Consider the following 19,592-nt stretch of genomic DNA (forward strand, 5'->3'; position numbering starts at 1 on the left):
GCACAGAAAGGCACGAAAGCGTTGCTGAAGTACCTCAATTCGACAGGTCTTGGCAACCGTGTGTAGATTGGGTGCGAACATTCAAATGTGCGCAAAACTGTTCTCTATGTCCTCTCTCTTTCTCTCTTGTTCCCTATACCCCTATCCCCAGTGCAGGGTAGCAAACCGGACGTGCGTCTGGTTCCCCTGCCTGCATTTCTATCTCTTTTATCTCTCTCACTCTCTTTCTATAGGTAAGATGCAGCGTAATATACAGCCAACGATCGGATGTCAGATACGGGGACTGGCGCCTAGAACACAAAACTAGTCTTGTAGTCGATCCTGTGAGCTATTTTATTCTTGACACGCACCAACTTTATCTCATTGAAGAAAATCAAGCAACCAAATAATATAGACATTACATGAGAAACATTGCATTTAGGTTTATAGTGGTTAATTAAGCGCTAAGTTTCGCTGCACAGATTCGAACTTGTACATTGGATCTGCATACTTTCTTTAATTATAGATAGCCTGTATGCCTTAGAAATTTTCTCTATTTTCACCTCGCGCTTGTACCTGACGTTGCGTCCTCCACGATACTTCGCACTTTCTTTTTTAACTTCAGAGTGCAAGTTTGTCAAGGTGCACATGAAGCGGCGGTTGATGAGCACAGGCCCACACTTAACTACAGTGAAAGCAAACAGAAAGGAAGCTAGACTTTACATCGCAAGTCCTTTCAATGGAATTTTTGTGTGAATATCCTTAAACACTTCTTTTTTCCTTTTCCATGGGCATTGTAGAAGATGCTAATAAAAAAATGAACGGAGCCAGTGCTGGAAACGCACGAACTTCAACTGGCATCTGAATCAGAGCCCTCTGCTGCGAAATGGGGCCAGAAATTTACATTGGCATTAGCGTTATGTTCCGTGATGTGTTAGCAAGTGCTATTGGGAAAAACAACGCGTGGTATGCTAATGTATTTCGGTGTTCCTTCCGGGGACGAATTCATCAAAACAGTCACCCGTTTCAGAATTTCTATAGAGAGACGTGAACTCAGCACGAAGTGTATTGAGTTTCGTGACTGAGGCATGCGTCGTTAGACAATGAATTGAAAGGGTAATAAATACAGTTTCGGTATCTAAATATTCAACTAGCGAATCACCTCTCGCCATACTGACTGGAACAACCATGCTTAATCTAATGGCACAAGCACGTGCATCATACACTGTCCCTACTAAGCCTTCTAATCTTCAGTTTTCCTGGAGGAAGGAAGACGAAGTGATTCTCGTAGAGACCACTATTCCTTCGCGCTGCAGTATTTTCGGCTTTTTCCCGTGTTTTACTGGGAGACGCCGCTCTCATTGCCACGGCAATGGAAGTGGAGTCGGCAGAATGCCGACGCGACGTGACTGCTTCGTCAGGTACCGGCCCGAGGAAGAGAAATTGCCCACCGAGTCAAGCTGACACCGAGGACACTGCGCTGTACTCCTACTCAAGCGATGACGCCTCAGATGACGAAGGCTTCGAAAGAGTGGTACACCGGAAGGCCAAGAGAAGAAACATCAGCGGACGGTCTTAGTCAAGTAAGTCTACCGTCATTCCACAGCGCAGGCCATCGGCGCACACAATTCTTTTTGTGCCGGACGCACCTGCCGACAACCTCAACCGCCTTAATCGACAAGCGATTTCCGTTTCTCTGGAGGCTCTTGTCCCAGGAGAAATCAAAGATATCAGAATTAATACTCGAAAGAACATCCTGGCTATTGACGTCCACAACCGAAGCGCAATCAATGCTTTGATGGTAGTAAAGCTCCTGGGCAACATTAATGTCCACTACCTCATACCGCAAGACAACGAAACAACGGCCGGTGTTGTTTATGACATTGACACATCCATTAACGACAGCGACCTGCCAATTTTAATCAAACTGGCGACAGATGGTGTTGCCTTACTACAAGCTCGGCGCCTTGGCAAGTCGACCTGTGTAAGGCTCGTGTTTAAAGGTGACTGCCTACCATCACATGTAAAGGTCGGCCACTTTCGTCATGTGGTACGACCTTTCGTACCAAAACCACTTCAGTGCAGAAGGTGTCAAAGAATTGGACATGTGAGTGCTGTCTGCCGAAATACAACGATATGCCCACGATGTTCCGAACATCACGACACCGACACTTGCCGTGCAACAGAGCTCAAGTGCCCAAATTGTCAAGGATCGCACGCTGCGTCCTCAAAAGACTGTCCACGCCTAAAGAAAGAGCAGAAAATCTTGAGAAAAATGGCCAGAGACGGATCGTCACACAGAGATGCTTCTGAAGCGATAAGGCGACATCGCTCCCGGAAACGAAAGTCGATGAAACCCTCTTCCGGTTCAAGGGAAATGTCTCGTCCGGCAACGCCACCTCCTATTCCATCTGTCTCGAGTAAGAGCACGAATGTCAACGAAAGAAGTGGCCATGCTTCATCAAGTGATGCGTGGCCGGCACTGCCGAGAACATGCCACGTGCCAGAGCCACAGCAAATGACTCGCCATTTACAGTCAAATGTCACTACAGTTGACCAAATGCAAGACAAGGACTCACAAGTGATTGCCATGCTCAAATCACTCACGAATGTCATGCGTCTGCTACTGACGAACATGGACACTCCAGCTGCTCGTAGCGCACTGCAAGTATTGGACGCGCTGACTCCAGTACTTGAAAGCATCGCATAGCACCATGGCCCGCCCCTCGCTACCCTTCCACAAGGAAGTCAAGAAAGCATCTTTACTGCAGTGGAATGCCCGTGGTCTCAAATCAAGAATTTCAGATTTTAGACATTTTGTCTTCGAAAACCGTTTTCCCATCCTTGTAATTTGCGAACCGAACGTGCAGAATGTTATACGTATTTCTGGCTATGAGGCATTCATGTCCTCTACCTGTGGTGATGTAAGCAAGGTAATTGTATATATTAGAAGTGATCTGACTTACGTGTTGCACCCAGTTCCGCCTCACGACGACAACCAGTACGTTTGTTTAATCGTGAAATCGAATAAGCTTACGTTCACACTCGTTGCTGTGTACATTGCTCCTTCAAGTGGCTTCAACTCTAAACGACTAAACGATGTGCTATCAGCGACACCCGGCCCTACGATTCTCACAGGAGATTTTAATGCTCACCATCCGCTTTGGGGGAGCCTGAAGATGGACTCCAGGGGAAGGCGAATAGCATCCTTTGCCACACAGCACGACCTTTACTGCCTCAACGATGGTAGTCCGACATATTTACGCGGGCCAACCTACAGCAGCTGCCTAGACTTGACCCTGGTTTCTCGGCTTCTTGAAAGAAACGTGCAATGGTTTACAGACATTGAAACACATGGAAGCGACCATATTCCGACGTACCTGAAGATCAAGGGACTATCGAAATACTCCTCCATGACGCTCCGGCGAGTTGACTGGTCGGCGTTTCGGTCGCACATGGAGGGAGTATGTCAGCAAGGGAACCCTTCAAGTCCGGATAGATAGATAGAATAAACTTCAATGTCCAACGGAAAAGGTGATCTACCCACCCCCCGACGCACAGGTCAGGGGGCGAGTGCCGCCGCCTCAGATGCAGGCTGGGAGGTCTTGGGTCCCAGCAGCCTCTTCGGCCAGTTGGACGAGCCGGAGCTGGAGCTCAGGGTCCGAGCTGCGCAGCAGGGTCTCCCAGGTGTCTCTACTGTCTATTTTGTGCGTTCCCCCGGGAGAGTACGGACATTCCCATATTATGTGGTCGAGGGTCCCTCTCGCCCCACAAAGATTGCATTTATCGCTCCTGGCCTCGGGGAACATGTGGTTCGCCATAACCGGGTGCGGATATGTATAAGTTTGTAGTCGTCTCCACGCGACTGCTTGTCTGTTGTTTAATTTTGGGTCTGGCGGGGATACCAGTCTACGAGCCAATCTATAATGCTGCGTGATCTCCCCATATTTTAGCATGCGCTCTCCGCTCCCTCGGTCATCGAGGGGCCCCGTAGCGGCTCGGCGGTAGAGATCTCGAGCCAGCTCGTGGGCCGCCTCGTTGCCGGGGACGGCTTCATGCGCCGGAGTCCAAATTATTTGAATTTTTCTATTTAGCTTTCTCTAGCCTAGGATTCTGGCCGCTAAGGGCGAGATCCTTCCCTTGCTAAAATTTTGTATGGCAGTTTTGCTGTCACTGATCACAAATTTCGCGTCCGTTCCAGCGCAAGCTAATGCGATCGCAATTTCCTCGGCAACTTCTATGTTGCGCCCGCGCAGAGTGACAGCAGTCACGGGAATACCCCGGCCGCTGACGGCCGTTGCCACCGTAAAACTGCCGCTACCTCCCGCCGCGTCTACATAGGCCACCTCATGCTCCGAGATATTACCGAATCTAATTTTTAATGCTTCGGCTCGTTTATGCCTCCTGTCTTTGTTATGTTCCGGGTGCATGTTTTTTGGCAGAGGGGAGATAATCAGATTTTTTCTAATTTCCCTATCTACGTCCACCTTTTGGGTGGGGCCTCTGTCCGGGTTTATTCCAACTTTGGCCAATATGGCTCTTCCTGTCTTCGTGGTGCTAAGTCTCTCAATTTGAGAGGTTCGCACCGCTTCCGCCAGTTCTGCCCATGTGTTGTGCACTCCTAGAGCCATCAGTCTCTCTGTTGATGTACACATGGGCAGTCCCAGCGCTCGTTTTACGCATTTTCTCATTAGAGAATCAATCTTTTCTCTTTCCACCACTTTCAAATCGAGATATGGCGTTGCATAGCTCACCCGGCTGAATATGTACGCCTGTATTAGCTTGAATAAATTTTTTTCCTTTAGCCCTCGACCTTTGCTGGCCACCCGCCTAATTAGGCTCAGGGTCTGTAATGCGTGATTCTGCAGCCTCTTGAGGGTCTCGCCATTGTAGCCGTGTGACTGGAGAATCAGGCCCAAGATTCTAATTTGCTCTACTATTGGTACCTCTTTACCCGCCACCTTAATTTTGATCTCCGACGGTGCCTTGCACCTTAAGTGTTTCGGATTGTATATAAACAATTCTGATTTCTGCGGCGAGCATGCTAGGCCTCTCTCGGCCGCGTAATCGACTATGATGTCGGTGGCGGCCTGGAGCAGGCTTTCGACGGCTGAATCACTTCCCCGGTTGACCCAGAGGGTGATATCATCCGCATATATACTAAATTTTAATCCCTCGAGCTTTGCCAATTGCTCGGGGAGTTCTCGCATAGCCACGTTGAAGAGTAGGGGAGACAGCACTGATCCTTGGGGCGTACCCTTACTCCCTAGCTCAATTGTGGGGGATTCCAGCGTTTGGAACCTCATGCGAGCAGTTCTTCCCGTCAGGAAGTCCCTGATGTATCGATATGTCCTGGTACCTACATTAATCTTGTTCAGCCCTTCCAGGACCGCCTCATGCTTTACGTTGTCAAAAGCCTTCGTGAGGTCCAGTCCCAGAATTGCTTTTGCATCTTTAGACCTTGAGTCTATTATATCATGTTTGATTTGGAGCATGACGTCCTGCGTACACAATTGAGGTCGGAACCCGACCATCTCATGTGGCCACAGATCGCCCTGCTCCATGAAGCCCATCAGTCTGGTCTGGACGACGTGCTCCATCAATTTCCCCACGCATGAAGTTAAGGAAATTGGCCGTAAGTTTTCCAATTGCGGAGGCTTCCCGGGTTTTGGTATTAAAGTAATGCTTGCCGTCTTCCACTGTTGTGGGAGCTCGCCTTTTTCCCAACATTCCTGCATGTACTTCGTTAGATAGCTAATGGAATCATCGTCTAAGTTTCTGAGCATTTTGTTCGTTACCCCGTCAGGGCCTGGAGCCGACTTCGTTCTGAGTCTTACAATCTCTGCTCGCACTTCCGCTTCTGTGATGGGGGCGTCCAACGCCTCGTTAGGCGCTCCACCATAGTCGGGTAGTGGAGTTCGCGATGTTTCCCCCACGAACGTCTCAATTAATTTCTTCATGAAATAATCATCGTTCCCTACGAACGCGTGCCTAGCTTTTGCCAATCTTATACCGGATTGAGTTTTCGAGCTTGCAGGGTCCAACAAATGCCGGAGGATGTTCCACGTCTTGGAGAGGTGCATGCTCCCCTCCATTTCGTCACACTTGTTGGCCCAATTTTGTTCGCATAATGTAAAAGTATAATCTTCGATTTCCTTATTGTGCCTAGCAATCCTTCTTCTGAGGTTGCGGTTCCATTTCTGATTTTTGAGACGACGTTCCATGCTTTGCTTAGCTTCCCACATATGCAGAAGACGGCTGTCCGCTATCTCCGGGGCGTTATCCCCTTCGAGCGTTTTTGTCGTCCTCCTAACGTCCGATTTGAGCGCCGTCGCCCATTCCTCGATGTTTCTGATGGGCCCCAGTTCCTGCGCTCTCCTGATATCTCTAAAGTTATCCCATTCAACGACGGCCGGCGCGCGAGCCCTCCGCGTTTGAAGGCCCACTTTCAGTATGGAAACAATTATGTAGTGGTCGCTGCCAAAATTTTGATCCGAATTATGCCATTCTAGATCTTTAATGTTTTTCGAGAATGTTAGATCTGGAGATGTATCCTTACTAACGCTATTGCCCACCCTCGTTGGACTCTCAGGGTCCGTGTGCAGAGTGAGCCCTATGTCATGCGTATCTTCCCACAGCTGTCTGCCTTTCGGGCTTTGGTGCGGGTACCCCCATTCCTGGTGATGTGCATTAAAGTCCCCCACTATCAACAGTGGCTGGTTGCTTGAAATTTTGAGGGCCTTGCGAAGCAGAGCCCTGAACTTCACCTTCCTTTGCCTGGGTGAGCTGTATAAATTTAGAAGGAATAAACTAGGGTCCTTCTGTTTTCCGGTTAGAATTTCGACAAACACGTTCTCGATCTCTCTCGACTCTAAATCATGTTCAATGGCCGCGATATTTCTTTTCACGAGTGTTGTGACCGAGGATTTCTCCCCCCTGCCACTATGAAATGCCTGATAATCTGACAGTTTTGCGGGTCCTCCAGTTTCCTGGAGGGCAATCGCCAAAGGAGTCTCATCTAATAGCGGAAGGTACTGTTGCAGAATCGACCGCTTGCGCCGGAAGCCGCGACAGTTCCACTGCCAGATTTGATTTTCATTTGCGCGCCTGGCCATTTTGCAGTTGCGTGACGATCTGCTCCATATTCTGTTGCCACCCGTTCATGGCGACCATCTCATTCCTTAGCCTTTGGCATTCCTCGGCCTGTTTCTGAACTGCCCCGAGGACAGTTTGAATTTGGATGTTGATATGGTTCATAAATTCATTCATCTTGGCCTCTAATCTTACCAAATTTTCGACCCTTTTTTCTATAGCCTGAATAGGGTCGGCGTCTTGAATTTTGCGTTTCGTTGGTGGCGGGAGGGACGCCTCTGTGACCATCTTATCCTCTCCTTGCGGCTGTTGACGTGCCGCTGGGGGGGTCATCTGTCTAATGGGTTGTTGCGGAGGAGGGGTTGCCTGCCTCTGTGATTTCTTTAAGTTTTGGATTTCGGACCGTTGCGAATCGACTATCCCCGTTAATTTTTCGACCATTTTCTTTAATTTCTCAATTTCCTCGTCCCGTTTATCCCTCTGATTATTTTCCTGGGAGACCCTGCCCGCGAAATTCACACCCTTACGCTCCTTGCTCCTACCTCGTCTCCATGGGTTGGCAAGGTCCCTTGAGCTCGAGCGCCCCCTGGACTGGCTCCTGGCACGGGAACCGGAGCGTCCTTTGGGCGGCGGCGATGGTCTGCTCTGATTTGCTTCCAGTTTTGGGAAAGAGTCCTCGCGGAACTTGAAGTCTTTTCCCTCTTTGGGTTCGCGTTGTCGACTCTGATGTCCCCCACCAGTCGTCGTTGCTTGTCCCATCTTCTCCCACTGTCGCTTCTTAACTTCGTAGGGAGTGCGGAAGAGTTCTCGGCACTTGGGATCTCCTAGGGCGTGGCCTTTGCCGCACAGCTGGCATTTCAGCTCACACCTGTGGTCACTTGACGGGTTCTCGAGGCCGCAGCCCCGGCACTTGACGTTCGTCGGGTCTGGGCACACGTCAGCGCGATGTCCGAGTCGGCCACAGGCGACACACACTTCGTATTTTTTGCGGTACAGCTGGCATCTGTGCGGTGCCCCGTTGAGGTAAATCCACCTTGGCACTTCTTTCTCCTTGAAGAGGATAAAGATCGACTGTGAATCTTTTCCCAGCCTGCGGACGCCTCGAATCTCGGGGTTATCCTTGCGGTCTAGGCGGTACAGAATTTCTTCGATGGAGTATCCGAGTGGAACCCCGTGGATGACTCCCTTTCCGCAGTGCTCGGGGGTGGCCACGTAGGCGAACGTCTCCACTTGTTCTCCGTCGAACATGAGGTGTTTCACGCTCGCGTACTTCAGCTTCCTCTCCGCACTCGTAGTGATGACGAGAACGGAGTGCTGCTTCATATTTGGAGTTATTATATCTTCCTTCTCTTCGCGTGGGTTAATCCCCGCCGACATTTTGATGACGTCAGTCAGATATGCTGTTCCATATTTTGTAAGCTTAACTAAGCCGCCACGTGGTCGGAGAACAATTTTCTCGGCGCCGTCTGGAATGCGCGTATGCTGACGCTCGATCGACTTGGCCGCCATTTTCCTGCCTGCTTGCCTCTGCCGGGCTCGCTGTTTCGCACTTTTCTGCCCGCTCTTCTCTAGCGGCACGTACCTTCCTCCTTCACTAGCGTACCATTGTCCTGGAACCGAAGATTCCTCGGGTGTAGTCGCTCCTTCCATAGTAGCCATGATTCACAACTTCCGCGCGACCACGAGCGGCAAACGATCCTCCGGTGGGGACGCCGCGGGCCCGATCGGCCGCGGTAGCCTCAGCGCCTCAGCTACGTGCTGCGTTGAACACACAAAGTCCAAAAATGGAGGAAATAAGGTCCCACTTGCGGAGAAAGCGGTATCCTCGTGGTCCTCTCGAGTTCCGTCGTCGATTGAGCACAAAGCCTAGGAAAACAAGATCGAAAGACTGCCGAAAAAGGCCAAAATTCGCACAGCCCATCGGAAGCGCGTTCTACCAAGAAGGCACTTCGTCGTCTTCCCCCTTCAAGTCCGGAACACGAAATTCAAAAAGCCATGCAAGAGGCTACGCGTAGTTTCCAGCCTTTCCCGAAATATGCAGAATTTGAAGCAGAACTGCAGCGACTACGAGCAATTCGCCGGCGGGCTGAACGAAGATACAGGAGAACTAAATCCATCCATGATCTCCGAGAGGCAAGGCGGATGCAAAAGAAGATTCAACGTCGCATCGATGCACTACAATCTCAAAGATGGAAACGTTTCTGTGAGTCCTTGGATCCACGTCAGCGATTATCTCAAATATGGAGAACCGTGCGTGGGCTTCGCGTATCACCACAACAGCGTGTCCCTTTCAAAGCCCTCGCTTTGCACCAAGGTCGCAGCGAAATTGACATTGCTGAAGAATTTTGCTCAAGACTTTCCAGCTTGCAGTTCCAACGCGCAATTACACCATGTGCTACTCCTGTGCCACGGGATTCCAACATGGATGTAATTTTTTCGCTGGAGGAGCTTGAAGCGGCACTGGCGACTTGCAGGCGCTCTTCGTCACCTGGCCCGGACGGGGTTACCTATGCGGCGCTCGCCAATCTTGGGCAGACAGCACGACTCATGCTACTAAACCATTACAACGAGTCTTGGCGCAATGGTTTGGTTCCACGTGACTGGAAATGCAGCCGCTTGGTTCCACTTCTCAAACCTGGCAAATCACCGTTAAACTTGTCATCGTACCGCCCCATCGCTCTGGCCAGCTGCATAGGGAAAATAATGGGACGAATGATTTTGACTCGCCTGGAATGGTACCTGGAAAGTTACAACGTGTACCCAGATGCTATGGCTGGCTTCCGGCGTGGGCGCTCATCCATAGATAATGTCATCGATTTGGTTACATTCGTTCAGCATCAAAAACGCCGGAAACGACTCACTGCTGCATTATTCCTAGACATAAAAGGCGCCTATGATAATATAGCACATTATGCCATTATAAATGCTCTTACTGAAGCCGGAATCGGTGGCCGCACTTTTCAGTGGCTGTGCAGTTATTTGACCGACAGGCATTTCTTCGTGATGACCGAGGATGGCGCCACGACTCAACACCAAACGTGCCGTGGAGTACCACAAGGCGGAGTGTTAAGCCCGACGCTTTTCAACCTAGTGCTCGTTGGCCTAGTCCGATCCTTGCCCAACACAGTTCAGGTATCAATATATGCCGACGATATCTGCATTTGGGCGTCTGCCGTAACACGGCTGCAGGTACGAGCACGGCTGCAAAAGGCAGCTACGATAACATCTCTGTACTTGCGAAAACAGAACTTAGAGCTGTCTTCAGAGAAATGCTGCCTTGTTACATTCACTCGGAAGGAAATGAAGCGTTACAGTGTAAAGGTCAATGGGCAAGCAGTAGCAAATGCACGAAAACACCGCTTTTTAGGGGTAATTATTGACCGAGACCTATCATGGAGCCCGCATGTTTCATACCTGAAGAAGAGATTATTGACAATAATACATCTCCTCAAATTTCTCGGCGGAAAGTCATGGGGCACTTCGGTGCGGTCAATGCTGCAGCTGTATAACGCCTTGTTCCTCGGCTTCGCAAGATACAGCCTCCCTGTGATTGGCAACACCTGCAAAACAAACCTGCGTGTACTCCAGAGACTACAAGCTCAGGCCCTAAGGACGTGTCTCGGTCTTCCGAGGTGTGCATCTACAGCGGCAACGATCGTAATAGCTCGAGATCACCCAATATCAACGTACTTGGCAATCGACGCTCTCAGGGCGCATATTCGGCACGTTGCCCGATTACCTTCTCACCATCTTGCCGCTCTACCCACAGAAAGGCCACACACAACTTTCAGTCGTTTAATTGATGCCAATCGCCCCTCATTGCCATCGAACTACATGCCTGCAGCAAGACCATGCTTACCTTTATGGTGCCTGCACAGACCTGACATACGCCTCACCATCCCAGGAATCATGAAGAAAGCCAACATGTCCTCGTTTGCCCTTAAGCAGGCCACGTTAGAACATTTACATGAGGTGCACAGTGGCCGCGTACACGTTTACATCGACGGTTCAGTTACATCTGCAAGCGCAGCTGCCGCTGTGCTGATACCAAGAAGATCCGTCAAGATACAGCTAAAGACGTCACATGTATCATCAACGACAGCTGCTGAACTCGTAGCCCTGCGTGCGGCTCTTCATTTTATTAAGGAGGAACCATCCCAGGCATGGTCAATCTTCTGTGATTCCAAGGCAGCCCTACAGAGTGTACTCTCAGCACTGCGCCATGGATCACATGAGCAGCTAGCCGCAAAGATCAGAGAAGTCCACCATCGACTAGTTGACGAAGGACACGATATAATATATCAGTGGTTGCCTAGTCACTGTGGCATACATGGCAATGATCGAGCAGACGCAGCTGCCCGATCTGCCCATGACGGCGTCAACTGCGTTGCCATTCCTCTTTCGAGAGCCGACGCAGCGAAAAAACTTGCCACACTTGCGCGTGACCTGACATTAGCCCAGTGGAATTCATCCGATTTCACAAGTGCACGCCTCCATACTCTGGACCCTAATTTACAGCTCCATATTCCGTCCGAGCTTACACGACGTGACTGCACCCTTCTTATCCGTCTATGGCTTGGAGTAGCATTTTCAAATGCCTACTCTTTCCTTATCGGAATGGCCAACAGCCCACTGTGTGACTTCTGCGGGTGCAACGAAACGATCGAGCATCTTCTTTGTCAGTGCTCTCGTTTTAACCCACAAAGAACTGTCCTCTCAGCCACCTTAGACAAACTGGACAAGCGCCCTATGACAGAAGACAAGATCCTTGGAACCTGGCCTACGCGAACATCAGCGCGATCCGCTATGAAGGCGCTGCTGCGATACTTGAAAGACACGGGACTTTCTGACAAATTGTGACAGTACAATGTGTGGCGCAGGACTGTACGGTGACACTGCATAAGACTAGGAATGCCTTTGCGGGTTGCGTGACAGTGCCCACAGAAATAGTTCGTGTGTACGTGCGTGTGTGTGCTTAGCCTTTTTTTTCCTTTTTTCATCCTTCTTTCTTTCTCACCTATTGCATCCCCTTTTCTTCCCCCAGAACAGGGTAGCCAACCGGAGATAATCTCTGGTTAACCTCCCTGTCTTTCCTTTGCCTTTCTCTCTCTCTCTCTCAGTTTTCCTGAAGTACGAAGCATGCTTCACACATCTCAAATGAAAACAGAAAGGACTAACGCGTTAAAGACATACACGAGAAGGCCACACCTGAGTAAATTCGCTTCCTGGTTCTGACCTCATCGTGATTGAAGTCCTCGTACTTCAGGCTCCGACCACGGTGCGCTTGTTCTGCGCGAAGTGGAGAAGGGAGAGCCCCACGTTCTGGCAAGCTCGCCATCACTGGAGCCAAGCTGAACGATGAGTTACCGGTAGTTTCACGAATGACCTGGCCTATAACCCTCGTAAGCGCATCTTCGGAGCTTCTCTGCACGAGAAGATTCTCGTTCGGCCCTGCACAGGCGAGAAAAAAAGATTCGTAGTGGGAGAACATTGGCTTTTGTGTGCACAAAATAGTAATACTGGCCTTCGCAGAAATGCCAAAGGTCAAACAGACGGTTTAGGTTAGTCTCTTCAGCCATGAGGCACACTCCAAACTTAACGCGTAAAGCTGGGTTGTTTGGAACCTGCGCATCTGAGGCTATTCCAACTATTCGAGAAAAATAAAATAAGAAAGAAGCATGGTAGAACAACAGAGAAAAGGCGACAGGACGGTGACGTCCTTCCTGTTCATCTTTCAATTTCCCTCCGATTCACTGGAGATGTGCGAGAAATTCTTAACTGCTTTCTTTATTGAAATCAACATAAAACAAGGCGATTTATTCGCCTATAATGACAATGGCTACTCACGTCATAGTACAGATAAAAAGCAAAATATTGTAAAACAAGAAATAAGGTCACAGCTTCAGAAACTCTAGAGTACAGTTAGACACGACAGTAAATGAAACCGACAAACTGTATTCCTAAACTCTACGGGAACGCGCGGAGACAAAAAAGCGAGGGCAGGTTGCACCGCACTTCTGCAAAGTTGTGACACACTCGCCAATGGTCGGTTTTCGCCATAATGATTCGCACTAGTATATTACCCAGAGGGAAATCTGGCGCTGCTGCGCTGTGGTATGCATGGAAATGCCGGTATATTGTGACTTCGGATTGGCACCGTTCTCGGAGAGCCAGGACACCTTGTAGGCTCGCCGGGCGAGCACCGCTCCGTCTGTCACAATGATTCATTTTCTACTGAAACAGCACGTAAAAAAAACTGCTTTAGCTTTATTACACAAAAACATGTTTTGTTTAATTACAAGAACTTGTTATTGCATGTACAATCATATGAAACGTAAAAAATATCAGAGGGCCGCTAAAGTTGGAGGACAGACGACAAGATTCGCGCTCGCTTTGGAGCAGTTTGTCGTCTGTTCATGCTTTTCTTCGCTTGGTTATGCATTGTATGTGAGCAAACTTCATTGAAAGATGTAAGATACGTGAATGAACGCCTATTATGAAGATTTTACTTTAAGAACACGCTATTTGTGTAGTCATATCCACGTTTTAGACGAAGCCTCCTGCAACACCAGCCAGCACACGCCGTGCAGACACCTATACCGTCATTCCCATGATAACACAGCGCCCCTTAGGAAATGCCCATAGACGGTGGCGCCAGATTTCCCTCTAGGTGTTATAGTGAGAAACTCTATGGTTCCCGCTACGACTTGGTTCCCGCAATGTTTACGCTGCGACAGGCGCGTGTGTTCTAAGACGCTCGAATGCTTACCTCCAGTGGACGTGATCGGCGAGCGCTTCGCTTCGGGCACCGGTTACGCAGGTCAGATGCCTGTCGTATTGGGGTCACAGCGGCGTACTGTTGGATGCACGTAGAACGTCCCCGTGGAGGTGGCTTTACCTCTCGTCGCAGGAGTCTGGCTAGAGGTCAACGCGTCGATGGGTTCTGTGGTGGACATGGCTAGGAGTTGCCTTCGCCAAAGCACATTCAACCCTCGTTGAACTGGCAGACAGCTGCATGTGACGTCTGCGACTGCGAGAACAGCATCGGCCACATAGTGTGTCACTGTGCACAGTTTGGACTACAAGGACAGTCCCTCTCCAGCACATTCTGACGGCAGAACGATCACCCAATGTCCGCTCAGACGCTATACTTCAACGCCGACATCACTTTTGGTCGACGCAGAAAGCAATTAAGGCACTTGTGCGGTGTTATCGATTTGTGTAGTCCCGCGGGCGTGACCTGTAACGCGCTTTGGTGCGACCTCGGCTATTTCTGCATGATTAGAAGGTGCTCATGCCTTGTCATAAGACGTGTTCTCTCTCTCATAATGACATGCATTCTTATTGCAACTTTGCCTCTATGGCAAGAATTTCGTCTCCTTTTCGAGCTATTGCGAAACGTTAAATTTTTTCTTTTATGTATTTTTATCTTGTTTAGTACTTCGTTTCAACCTCCCCCATTTTATTGCGGTTAATCAATGACAACTTATGTGTTCTTTTTTGGGGGGGGGGCGGGGGGGATGAGTGGCCTGCGAGAATGAGTGTCACTGTTCAGTGCAGTCCGCTGTCCGCGCTCACGTTCACCGCGGCTTCCTTCCCTAGCTAGCTCACATTTCTGTATTATCCTGTGCAGGTGCTGTTTGAAGACCATCCCCATGGCTCGTCGGCCCACAAAGCTATGAAGGCACTTTTGTCTTTCTTGAGGGCGACTGGCCTATGTGAACGTCTTTGACTCGCTCAGGCCCTTCGCGTGCGTGCGTGCGCGAGCACACCGTTGTTTTCCTTCCCCTCCCCTCCTCTCTCTATCAACTTTCTATACCCTCTTTCCCGTCCCCCCAAAGTAGGGTAACCAACCAGACGCACTTTTGGTTAACATCCCTGCCTTCTCTCTTTATTTACTCCTTCTACACCCTTAAAAGTGAATAAGCGTGCAAATAGGCATTTAGCTCACCCCTTTACCGCCAAAGAAGTGCAAGAGTTTAAGAGGTTCATATTTCTATACCATCCTATTTCCCTCGCAGAGCGTATCACTGTAAAATAAGTTACACCCTTACACCCTGTCTATCCCACAGTCTTACACCCAAAGGCGTGTAATAGACCTATTTACACTCGTACTCGCGTTTAAGCTTGCAAATTATCTTACAGTGTAGGGAGGCAACCAAACAGTTATCTGGGTAACAACTCTACCTTCTTTCTCTCCTTTCACTTTCTTCCCGCAACATGCAACATCACATGGCCCAACCGCTGCCCATGGAGGACAGGCCTGTCGTTAGTGTACACCTGCTGGGTCGCTCGCCATCCCGTGCTCCGGTGATTGCTTATGTGGGTGCGACGTCAAGGCTTAGCTCGACGTGTTCACGCAGTGCATGTTGCACTAGCGTATGGCACTGGCACCTATGCATCGATCCGGCTACTCTGCACGCACTCCCCACATAGGCGACCTAGATGATAATGATGATGATGATGATGATGATGACGATGATGATTATGATGATTAAGATTTGCCGACATTCCTGTTTAAACTGGGCTGTGACAAGCAGTCACCTAACCCGCTTGATTTAGTCGGGTATGCTATACATACATTTAATTCGAGCTTTTCTGTATACATCTTAATCTTCTTTCTATTCTTCAAACCGTGTATATCTCTACCTTGTATTGCTACCTATGAACAGCTTCATCGCGTGCCACCTGGTGTAATAACACGCGACTGCAATGCAGTTGGAGGGTGACCTCAGGGGGCGACAACGTGGACCCCGAGACTGACGCCATGGTCTCCGCGATTCGAGCGCCCTGGTAGGTTTTGCGTCGGCCGCCCCACTCGCACGGAGAGAACGTAATTTCATTGGTGGGTACGGCCGGCTTTTCTTCCGCATCGCGTCGCTAGCACCCTAGGGATTTTCATGCGTTTAGGCGGCTTTCGCGTGCTCCCGTACTGTAGCTGCGGCTTGGACGAGGCGAGAGAAACGGGATTTTTGCACTGCTATATGATCCCTTACAGATTAAGAAATGATGGCTGGAGGCGCACGAAGGGCAAAGCCCGCGCTGCCGGCTGTTCATTCTCAAACACGTTATTAAAGCAAACGTCTTACAAGGCTCACGGAGCGACAAATCCGATGTCCAGAGTTACGCCGTCCGGCGTTAGGGCAGCAAAATTCATAGGGATTCGAACCTGCCACCTCTGCTGGGAGTCGAACCCACTTGGATATATGGCAGAACGGGCCGTATATCTCCATGTTGCGTTCCAATTGCCACCGCGAACGTCAAGAGCCGAACTCACGACCTTTGGAGTTAAGGCGAACTCCTTTCTCCGAAAAGCTAAAACTCGACCCATCCATCACTCCCCTTGAAAACGCACGTATACAGACACTAACTTACGCGATAAATAAACGAATTTGCGCAAGTTAACTATCGCAGCAAAAACGTAAGCATGCAGGCCGTCAACACCTCAGCGTGGTCGTGTTTACTCATTTCTCTGAAAAGCTGAAATTCTACACATGATTAACAAACGATTTTGCGGAAATTATTGAGAGAGAGAAAGAGAAACGAAGAGGGAAAGTAGGGCGGGTAACCAAGGACGTGCCAGGTTGACTACCCTACACTTGGGAAGAGGGAAAATGGAAAAACGGAAAAGGAGGGAAAAGAAAAATAATAGTCATTCACAGCCAGTCGCACCGGAATATCCCCTGTCACAAACATTCATACAGTCCAGTATCCTCCTAGAAACGCAGAAGGCTTTTTTTGGCCTTTTCATGCAAGAACGCATAGACCATAGCCCAATGATCTTCTGAGAGCGCTCTGTTGTCTAGCAGGTTGAGTTTCGCTTGTATAGTACATCGTTGTGTGTCAAAGGATGGGCAGTGACACAGAAGGTGCTCCAGAGTCTGATCGCACCCGCACAAATTGCAAGCCGCACTGCTGGCCAATCCTATCAGGAATGAATAGGAATTTGTAAACGCGACGCCCAACTACGTGCGACACATTAAAGTTGTTTCGCAATGGGAGAGTCCAGGTGGCAGGCGAAGTCGCAAGCTTTGGTCAAGAGAGTGCAAGCGTGAGTTGGTGAAACCTGGTGAATTTCATCGTAGAAGTGTCATGCGGCGAGCAAGCGTGCCCGTAGGCCTGCCAGGCTCTTTTCGATCTGGCTAAGCCAATTTCACACCTTGTTTTGGCCGACTGGCGCGCTTCTTATACGAGAACAAACCTAGCCTAACCTATCGCACCCTAACTTAACCTGTTTCATTCTGAGCTAACCAGTCCTTTTCATTGGCGGCCTCCAATGGAAACTGACCCTGTCAACCTTTCATTGTCGAACTCTGTCGGGTGAGGCTAGCTTAACTGGACTCTTCAAGAAACTGTCATACATTGTTTGGGATATCATCAGCCTTAGTGAAATTAGAAGAACCGGTGAGGTTATACAATGCTGACAAATGGCCATGTCCTCTGCTATAGAGGGCTCCCAGATAAGAAGCAATACGGGGTAAGATTCCTCATCCATAGGGACATATCGGGCAACATTGACGAATTTTACAGCAATAATGAGAGGGCAGCAGTAGTCGTAATCAAACTTAATAAGAGATATAGATTAAGGTAGTACAAACGTACACTCCTACGTCCCGTCAGGGTCATGATGAAGTAGATCAGTTTTATGAAGATGTTGAATTACCTATTAGAAAAGGGCAAATCCAGTATACTGTAGTAAGGGCGACTTCAATGCAGAACTGGTGAAAAAGCAGGCTGGTGAACAAGCAATTGGCAACTACGGCGTTGATTCTAGGAACGCTAGAGGAGGGATGCTGGTAGAATTCGCAGAAAGGAATAAGCTTCGAATAATGAACACCTTTTTCAGGAAGCGTAGCAATAGAAAGTAGACCTGGAAAAGTCCTAATGGTGAAACAAGAAATGTAATTGATTTCATACTTTCTGCTAATACCAGCATAGTGCAGAATGTAGAAGTGTTAGGTAGGATAGAGTGCAGCAATCATAGGTTAGTGAGGGCTAGCATTTACCTAAATTTGAAGAGAGGAGGCACAAAATTGGTCAAGAAGAAACAGGTCAACCTAGAGGCAGTAAGGGTAAAAGCAGACAAATTCATGTTGGTACTTGCAAACAAATATGCAACCTTAGAACAGAGAGATGAAGATGACATAGAGGTAATGAATGAAACCGTAACTAGGCTGGCTTCAGAGGCAGCAATTGAAGTGGGAGGCAAGACACCAAGGCAACGAGTAGGCAAGCTCTCCCATGTAACTAAGGGCCTAATAAAAACGACAAAGTATGAAAGTGTGCAACCCAAGTGATACGACACAATTCGCGGAACTGTTGTTCAGCAAGGCGAAAATAAGTGATACTCGGAACTATTACGTGAGAAATACTGAAGAAGCCATAAAGAATGGACACAGCCTGAAATAAGTGAGAAAGAAACTTGGCATAGGGCAAACCAAGATGTATGCACTGAAAGATAAGCAGGGTAATACCATCAGCAATCTCAAAGATGTAGTAAAATCAGCGGAAGTATTCTACATGACCTGTACAGTACCCAGAAGAGTCAGGATACCTCTATTAGAAACAGTAATGAACAGGATACAGAAACTCCTCCTACAACTTGCGATGAGGGCAGAAGAACCTTGCAAGATGTGAAACGAGAAAGAGCGGCAGGAGAAGATGGAAGAGCAGTCGATTTAATCAAAGATGGTGGAGACATAATGCTGAGAAAACTGGCGACTCTCTATACGAAGTGTCCATCGACTGCAAGGGTCCCAGAAAACTGGAAGAATGCAAACATTATACTAACACAAAAAACGTGACGTTAAAGATTGAAAAATTATAGGCCCATTAGCTTATATAAAATAGTTACCACAATAATCTCCAATAGAGTAAGGACAACACTGGACTTTAGTCAACCAAGGGAACAGGCTGGCTTCAGGAAGGGATACTCTACAATGGATCACATCCATGTCAACCAGGTTATCAAGAAATCCGCAAAGTACAATAAGCCTCTCTATATGGCTTTCTTGCATTACGAAAAGGCATTTGATTCAGTAGAGATACCAGCAGTCATAGAGGCATTACGTAATCAAGACGTACAGACCGCTTACGTAAATACCTTGGAAAATATCTACAGAGGTTCCACAGCTACCTTAATTCTACACAAGAGAATCAGGAAGATATCTATAAAGAAAGGGGTCAGACAGAGAGACACAATCTCTCCAACGCTATTCACTGCGTGCTTGGAAGTATTCAAGCTATTAAACTGGGGACGCTTAGGAGTAAGGATTTGTGTCCTGCAGTGGACATAAAACAGGCTGAAGATGATGACGATGAACCTATCCTATCGTAACCTAACCTACTGTATCCTAACCTAACCTATACTATCCTTACCAATCCTATCCTTACTTATCGTATACTAACTTTACGTATTTTATTCTAACCTAACCTATCTTATCCTAACTAACCTATCGTGTCCCACCTTAACCTATTTTATTTTAACCTCAGCTATCCTATACTAACCTAACCTAAAGTTT

At 48.6% G+C, this 19,592-nt stretch overlaps 1 long non-coding RNA gene across 2 annotated transcripts in view; it reads right to left on the reverse strand.

Annotated features, from left to right (window-relative positions):
* The window catches only part of LOC139049766 (uncharacterized), a 133,711-nt gene that overhangs the window by 97,570 nt on the left and 16,549 nt on the right, over nucleotides 1-19,592 (reverse strand). For both annotated transcript variants that reach the window (XR_011508566.1, XR_011508567.1), the window contains exons 2-3: nucleotides 13,841-14,101; nucleotides 12,308-12,522 (exon numbers count right to left, since the gene is read on the reverse strand). This is a non-coding gene — a long non-coding RNA (uncharacterized lncRNA). The remainder of the gene's footprint in view (nucleotides 1-12,307; nucleotides 12,523-13,840; nucleotides 14,102-19,592) is intronic.

The sequence above is a fragment of the Dermacentor albipictus genome, chromosome 9 (genome assembly GCF_038994185.2).
Source record: "Dermacentor albipictus isolate Rhodes 1998 colony chromosome 9, USDA_Dalb.pri_finalv2, whole genome shotgun sequence".
NCBI classification, from domain to species: Eukaryota; Metazoa; Arthropoda; class Arachnida; order Ixodida; family Ixodidae; genus Dermacentor; species Dermacentor albipictus.